This window comes from Rhinopithecus bieti, unplaced genomic scaffold (genome assembly GCF_001698545.2).
Source record: "Rhinopithecus bieti isolate Rb0 unplaced genomic scaffold, ASM169854v2 scaffold_9712, whole genome shotgun sequence".
In the NCBI taxonomy this organism is placed as follows: Eukaryota; Metazoa; Chordata; class Mammalia; order Primates; family Cercopithecidae; genus Rhinopithecus; species Rhinopithecus bieti.
Window position 1 is genome coordinate 727,392 of NW_016806339.1, and position 8,978 is coordinate 736,369.

The 8,978-nt window shown below is 32.1% G+C and overlaps 1 long non-coding RNA gene across 1 annotated transcript; it reads left to right on the forward strand.

Moving 5' to 3' along the window:
* Positions 1-825: 825 nt before the first annotated feature.
* On the forward strand, positions 826-6,813 carry LOC108532003 (uncharacterized). The gene is made up of 5 exons (XR_001886333.1): positions 826-858; positions 1,572-1,765; positions 2,945-3,142; positions 4,888-4,929; positions 6,536-6,813. It is a non-coding gene; the product is annotated as an uncharacterized LOC108532003 (long non-coding RNA).
* Positions 6,814-8,978: the final 2,165 nt, after the last annotated feature.

The following is an 8,978-nucleotide window of genomic DNA, read 5'->3' on the forward strand; positions in this document are numbered from 1 at the left end:
CAACCTGGCAACTGACCACATTTCACATGAGTCTTGCCAAAACCAGTGGAAAACTTAACACAGATCAATGTGGCCAAAACTGTAGACTCACAGAGTAGTGACATAAATAAATAATATTTTAAGCTACAAGTTTTGGGTTGAGTGGTCAAAGCAGAAATTTAAATAATGTCATTGTATAGTGACCAAAAAGTCATGTATATCAATAATCACATAGTTAAAATGAAAGCATCAAAAGTCCAGAAAATGCAGAAATATAGCTGAGAAAATTTTAATCTTAGCTATTTTTGAACTTCTACTTGTTGAATGTAGTGATAGTCTCATATTTTCATCATGAATTGTTATACATGAATACATGCAACAAAAGTGTTCTATCAGGCAGTCACTTTTTCCATTATTTTAGCTGTTTCTAGTCTTTTTATGATCATCTGTGAAATCAACTGTGACTTTGAGAAAGTTGTTGGCAGTCATAAATTTATTTATTGAAAAGTAGAAGTAAGACTTCTACAAAAAGAAAAATGAAAATGTATCAACTCAATAAGAAAAAAAAATTATTAGGTTAAATAACTTTTCTCAGTAAAAATAACTCTCATTTTTTTCAGGCATTTGAAATTAAAAACATAAAATCTGTAGACAACCACATTGTTAATAATGAGGTGTTTGATATCCAGCAGCAATTATGGTCAGCCTTCATACAAGTATAAGAAACATAGATTGAATAAAAATAAAACAGAAGATTTACTATCTCTGACGAATTCATGTGTGAGTGAAACCAGATGGACAACTTTAGAACTCAAAGGGGCTTATGAAGTCATAAAACTTAACATTCTTTAGTTTAAAAAGAAGAAATAGAGATTCACAGTAAGTTTTTTTGCCAGTGACAAAAACTAGTATTACACATTGGCTTAGGATCTAAGTTTACAAAATCCAGTTTACTAGTTCTTCATATATATTTTTGACAATTAATTTTATATTTTACCATAAAATTGAGATGCAGCTTTACTTAGTGATAAAGATACAAATCTATTGTAATCTTAAATAATGTATTTATCATGCATTTCCTTAGGAAAATCTTTATAGACTTTTATCTTCCTTGAAATACATTGTATTTTTTTATTTATTCTACAAATTCTGAAGTAAACATGACTTTTAATATACTTTTGTATATAAGAGTTCTGAATGTACAGTTTTAAATAATCAACTGTTTTCCATATTATAAGCTTTTGCTATTTTATTTGTATTAAAATGTTAGTTAAGTTAAAAAAACGATAATTTATTTCCAAAGCAAAATGTAGATATGAAGACATTGGTTAACATTCTATATTTTCGTATGAACTTTGGTATAAGTTTGAATTTGCTGTGCATGTTATTAGCTTTCTACTACTGAGGCACTGATTTTATCTATATCCAAGTTGCTTAACTTCCGTGAGACTCAATTACGTCATCATTGAAATGGCTTAATAAGACTGTTTGGGAAAATGGAAATGATTGTCTTAGTCTGTCTTGTGCTGCTATAAGAAAGAAAATACCTAAGACTGGATAATTTATATAGGATAATAATTTGTTTTCTCAAGGACCTTGAATCTGGAAAGTCTATGATCAAGGCGCTAGCATATTGCATGGCCCTTTATGCTGTTCTGTAACATGTCAGAAGACATCACACAAGGAAGACAGAGAGAAAAGAGGGGTGAACTCATCTTTTTATTAGGAATCTACTTCAACGATAATGAACCCACTGTTGAAATAACAGAATTAATTCATTCATGAGGTAAGGACTCTCATGACTTAACCAATTTTAAAGGTCTCGCCTCTCAACATGATTGCATTGAGAATTAAGTTTCAAACGCATAAATTTTGGGGGACACATTTGAACCTTAACAATGATTATGTGCATTGTAAAAATGGCAATTACAGGACTTTTTTTCCTTGGATTTGTAGTTTTGGAAAAGTCTGCTTCATTGTTGTTTTAGTTTGGACATCAAAGACAGGAGTCCTGTTTTGGTAATGGGAAAAAACTTTGTCTATATACCTAAGAAACATTTTTTTGAAACAAGTGCCTTGGAAGAGGCTGGTACCTAAAACAGGAAAGAGCCTCAGTGTTGGATATATCAAGATAAGGTGATTGGTACTAACAAATGATCTATAATACTCTTCTAATCCGAATCCTCATTTGTTTTAATCAGATACATTTTAGAGTAAAGAATATATTTTAATACAAAAAGTGAAGTTTTAAGTATGTGGAAAATTAACTAATGTGAATAAGCTATTCCCCAGTGAGAACAGAATGACATAATGATTTAAAAGAAAAACTCATGTGAGAAGCTTGACTGTATCAGTATAAGTTGAAGTACTGGGATTCTTCCTACTGTCCTTGTTTATTATTTTTTCAAATGCTTTTCTTTAACCTTTCCTCCAGTTTTTTAAAAATTAGTTAATTATCTCTTTAGTGATCAACACTGTCAAAACTAAATTAATATCTATAGAAACATTTCCTTGGAGTGTTGCAAATTTCTAGTGATGAGAAAAAAATTGTTGTATTACAGTCAGTAGACTGGGATTTATTTGGAAAAGGAAATATATTTTTTCCTATATTTTATATTAACCTGGTTCAGATCAGGCATACACCAAGCATTTGCGTACCCATTAGTTGAGAAAAACAAAACTAAACCAGTACTCTAGGCCAGTATTTTTTTTAACTTTTAAAAGTTTGATCAATTCTATTTTGCCCTTTAAATACTTGCACACATGCACATTTCTGTATATAATTTAAAATATTTCTTACTTTTACTAAATGTGATCCACTTCTATTTTAGTCTGTTCTTTTTCATTTAAGAAATGTTCTTGTACTAGTTTTAGCTCCAACAGTTAAAAAGTCTGAAAGTCATCACTTCAGTTCTGACAAGTTGAGCAATCTTAACAAACTGAAACCTTATGACTTTTCTTGAAGTTATCAGAGACCTGAGGTCACAGAGCAAACTGATATCTTGAAATATGGAGAGATAGGATGAATCTAAAAGTCATTGCCAAGATCTATTCATCTGGAGCAGAGGCTACTGGGGTCAGCAAGTCAGAACAAGTAATCTTCATGAATGCTGAAGACTGAGTGTGAACTACAGGGAGAATGAGTAACTTCTGAGGCTACAGTGTAAGTGAATACTTTCTCCAGGACCCCCATCAGTCTCTCACTGTCAGGAGCCAAGAAGGATACCTTCTTGGCTCTAGCGGTGGGAAGGGAAGAATAATCATTATGAAATAAATTCAAGTTTTACCCAATAAAGCATTTCATCTGTAGGGGAAAAGGCTAATACAGTGTTATCCCATCTAAGAGAAGATGACTACTCAAACATCACACTGCTTGCCTTCGTGTCTCACCTAAGTGGGGATAAAAAGTTAAAAATACTTGAAAATCACAGCCCAGAAACATCAGCTCACTAACCGACAGAATTTAGTCATAAGATCGCACAATACTTTGTTTCTCCTATAATTTACTGCTACACCAATAGATTTCAGTGGGATAGCAGCAACAGCAAAAAAAAAAAAGTCGCTAGTTTCAGACTCTCCCTGAGAGCAATTATTAGAAAAGCCCAAAACAATGTAAAAGACAGAGTAAGAAAAGAAAAAGAATTTTAATCTTTAGCACATACAACTACAGAAAACAGTAAACACAATCCTATTTCAAGCAGGAGTAACATAAATCTTCACACTAAAGGCCACATATAATGTAGTCCTTATTAACTGATACATCATGTCTGACTTTAACAAAAAGTTGTAAGGCCTGCCAAAGGCAAGAAAAAACATATTTTGAAGAGACAAAGCATCATAATAACAAGAACCAAATATGATATAGATGTTGGAATTGTCAAACAAAGAATTTTAAATAACTATGCATATATAATAAACATATAAAATAAATAGAAACACTTATAAATATGGTAGATATTAATACAACTATATCGATAATCATTTAAAATGTGAGTGGTCTGGGTATTACAATTAAAAGAAAAAATGGTAGGATAGTGAAAAAATAATATGCAATGTCTATTAAAAATTCACTTAAATATAGATACATACATAGATTGAAAGTATATAAATGGAGAGTTACATCATGCTAATACTAATAAAAGAAAGCTAGCATAACTATTTAATTTCCAACAAAGAAAACCATAGTGCAATAAAATTCCAAGTGTTAGAGTGGCATTGTGTAGTGCTAAAGGGACCAATTCTCCAAGAAAATATAATAATTCTAAAGGTATATGAAAGATGATATTATTAAGAGGTGGGGCCTTTGGGACAGTGATAAGGTCATGTATTAGTCAGGGTTCTCTAGAGGGAGAGAACTAATAGGCTATATATAAATGTATGTACGTATATACGCATATATATATGCATGCACACACACATATACACATATATACACACACATATACACTTGTGGTGTATATATACACACATATATACACACACATATACATTAAAAAGGGGAGTCTATATATATACATACACACACATACACACATATTATATACACACATATACATGCATACATATATGTTTTAACTCACTTAATGATGTTGCTGATAAATGAATTAACTGGCAGCACAGTAATGCATAAAGAAAAAGAAAAACATAGCCACAGTACTTTTCAGTTCCTTTTGAGACTTGCTCTTACTTTGTTGCCCAGGCTGGGGTACAGTGGCATGATCACAATCACAAGGTCCCACAATAGGCCATCTGAAAGCTGAGGAGCAAGGAGTCCCAAAACTGAAGAACTTGGAGTTTGATGTTTGAGGACAGGAAGCATCCAGCATGGGAGAAAGAGGTAGGCTGGGAGACTAGGCCAGTCTAAGTCTTTTCACATTTTTTTTTTTTTCTGTCTGCTTTATATTCTAGCCACACTGACAACTGATTAGATGGTGCCCCTGCAGATTAAGGGTAAGTCTACCTTTCCCAACCTACTGACTTAAATGTTAATCTCCTTTGGCAACACCCTCAGAGACACACCAAAGATCAATACTTTGCATCGTTCAATCTAATCAAGTTGACACTCAGTATTAACCATAACAAGTCATGAGGGTAAAACTCTCATAAATGAGATTAGCCTCTTATAAAAGAAGCCCAAACAAAACCTCCTCATTCCTTCCATCATGCAGACAGTGAGGAGATGCTATCTAAGGATCAGAAAGTAGAACCTCATCAGTCACCAAAACCGCCAGCATCTTGATCTTGAGCTTCACAGTATTCAGAACTGTGAAAAACAGACTTCTTTGATTATAAACTACCCAGTATATAGTATTTTATCACAGCAGTATGAAAAGACTAAGACAGAGACTCAAGTATACTTTTATCATTAATTGATAAAACAAGCAGACAGAAAATTAGTAAAAACATTTGACATCAAGAAAAATATCAATAAACTTGATCTAACTGATATTCACAGCACATCTCATTCAAAAACAGACTATTCTCTTAAACTTCTGTGTTTCATTTGCATAGAGAGTCCTTCTTCTGAGAAATAAAACATACCTTTATAATTTAAATGTTTAGAAATCATACAACGCATGTTCTCAGACCATAATGGAATTAAACTATAAGTCTATATCTAAATGATAGCTAAGAAATCCCCAACTATTTACTGCACGTACAACATATTTTCAGATAGCATATATGACAATAAAGAAATCGCAAGAGAAATTTAAAAATATTTAGAACTAAATATAAATGAAATTACAACTTATAAAATGTATGAGATATACCAAAAGCAATAATTCAAGAGAGATTCATAACATTAAAGACATATCAGGAAAAAAAGAGAGATCAAAAATCAATAGCCTAAGCTTCTGCCTTAGGAAAGCAGGAAAGAGTGATTTAGTCCTAACACAACTAAATTAATAAAACATAATAATTACAGCAAAAGTCAATAATAATGAAAATAGGAAAAAATGGAGATTATCAATAAAATAAAAAGCTGAAAACTTTAAAATATCAATCAAATTGATAAACCATTAATAAAGCTAACAGAGAGAAAGTGATCATACATTATCAATATCAGAAATAAAACAGTAATCATTACTACTGATGTAGACGTCATTAAAGGATAGCCCAGGTGTTCATTGAACAGGGCAATTCTCACAAATTTGGTGTTAGATGATATTTATCAATTTATTGAAAGATGTAAACTATTAAAACTCCAACAAGGGGAAGTAGAAAATAGTTCTATTGTATCACTAATTAACAACCTTACAAAAATATAAAGCAGCCCATATTGTTTTACTGGAAAAATTTACCAGTTATTTAAGAAAAAAAAATCAATTCTTCACAACCTCTTCCAGGCAACAGGCACAGGAAACATGTTTCCTAACTCGTTATATAGGGCCAATATTATATATTGCTAAAGTGTAATAAATTTATTAAAAAGAAGGAAACTATGTACTAATATCTTCCATGAATGTAGATACAAATGTCCCAGAAAACAGTACCAAATTGAAACCACAATATATGAAAAGAATTATTTCTGACACACAGGTGTGATTTGTTTCAGCTATTTAAGATTGATTCATCATTGAAAATTATCAAACCGCGTGCCTCAACATGTCAACAAGCTGAAGAAGAAAAATCATGTGAGCATGTTATTTGATGAAGAAAGAACTTCTTCAAAAAAACCAATATTAATTTGCAATTAAAAAATTCACAGCAAATTGAGAATATAGATGAATATTACCAACTTTGTAAAGAACCCAATATTAATTTGCAATAAAAAATACACAGCAAATCAGGAATATAGATTAACATTACCAACTCGATAAAGAACATCTGCCAAAAAACTAGCAATCAATAACACACAGAATTATATGCTTTCCCCATAAGATAAGAAACAAAGTAAGAATATCTTCTTTCAGCACACCTATTCAGCACTAGATTGGAAGCCCTAGCTACTGCAATTAGATAAGAAAAATAAAAGCTCTGCAGTTAAGAAGGTAATAATAATGCTTTTTTATTGACATGATGTCATGATTATCTTTGTAGAAAATCTTAAGGATCCTGCAAAAGAAAATTTCCTGAAATTAAAGTGAATATAAAACATCACAAGATACAAAGACAATATACAAACTCAATTGCTTTCTGATATACTAACAATGAAAAATTGGAATATGAAATTATAAAGAAGATACCATTATAATAGTACCAAAAAATGAAATACATAGGTATAAATTTAACAAAATACATATGCAGCTTATATGTAGAAAACTACAGAACTCTGATGAAAATATTACAGAAGAGATAAATAAATAAATACATATGTGAATTGAAGAATTCAATATCGTTAAGCTGTCAGTTCTTCACAACTTTATAGATCCCATTCAAAATCACAGAAAGCTGTTTTAGATATTACCCACCTGATTCTAAACTTTATAGCGATAAGCAAAAGACTTAAAATTACCAACAAAATAGTACAGAGGAAGACAAACTTTAAGAGCATACAGTATCAGTATCAAGATCTATTTTAATAGAGCTAATGGAGACCTTGTAGTATTGCCAAAAGAAAAGATACATAGATTAACAGAATAGAACATAGTCCAGAAATAGACCCACACAAATATAACCAACTGATCACTGACAAAGGAGCAAATTAATTCAATGTAGAAGAAATACTTTTTACCTAATAATATTGCAAAGATTAGAAATTCATATGCACAGAAATGAACCTACAAGCAGACACTAGTTCTTTCATAAAAATTAACTCAAAATGTATCATAGATCTTAAATATAGAAGCAAAATTATAAAACGTCTAGAAGAAAACTAGGAGACTTTCAGTTTGGCAATTTTAAAATAAAACAATAAACTCATGATCTGTGAAGGAAAAGCTGATAAGCTGAACTTGGTTAAAATTAAAAATTTCTATTCTGCAAAAGATACTATTAAGAAAATGAAAATACAGACCACCAACTACTAGAAAATAGTTGGAAAACACCTATAATAAAAAACTCGTATTCCAATATACAAAGAACACTCAAAGCTCAACAATTAAAAAAAACGAAACAAAACAAAACAAAAAAAAACTCATTTTAAAATGAAGAATATCCGAACAAATACCTTGGATGTAAAGATGGCAAATAAACATGTGAAAAGATGTTCAACATCATTTGTCATTAGAGAATTGCAAATTCAAATAGCATAGTAACACATTAGAATGGCAAAAAAAGAAAAGAAACACAAACACACCCCCAGAAAACTGACAATACCAAACAGGATGAAAAACAACAGGAAATCTCGTTCATTGCTGTTGAGAATGCAAAATGGTACAGCCCCTTCAATAAGAGTTTAGCAGATCTTATAATGCTAACAATCTAAAAATTAGACTTCTAGATATGTAACTAAGTGATATGAATACTTTTGTCTACATAAAAACTTGCACATATATGTTTATAGTAGCTTTATACATAATCACACAAAACTAAAGGCAAACAAAATGTCCTACAGTAGGTGAATGGATAATCCTGTGGTACATCCAGTTTAATATTATTTTGTGATTAAAATAAATTTGGTATGACCTATGAAACACTAGATGAGGAGGGGGCAGAGCAAGATGGCCAAATAGGAACAGCTCCAGTCTCCAACTCCCAGCGCGAGCCACACAGAAGACCGGTGATTTCTGCATTTTCAACTGAGGTACTGGGGTCATCTCACTAGGGAGTGCCAGACAATCGGTGGTGGTCAGCTGCTGCAGCACGACCAGCGAGAGCTGAAGCAGAGCGAGGCATCACCTCACCTGGGAAGTGCAAGGGGCAAGGGAATCCCTTTTCTTAGCCAGGGGAACTGAGACACACAACACCTGGAAAATCGGGTAATTCCCACCCCAATACCGCACTTTAAGCAAATGGGCACACCAGGAGATTATACCCACACCTGGCCGGGAGGGTCCCACGCCCATGGAGCCTCCCTCATTGCTAACACAGCAGTCTGCAATCTAACCGCAAGGCAG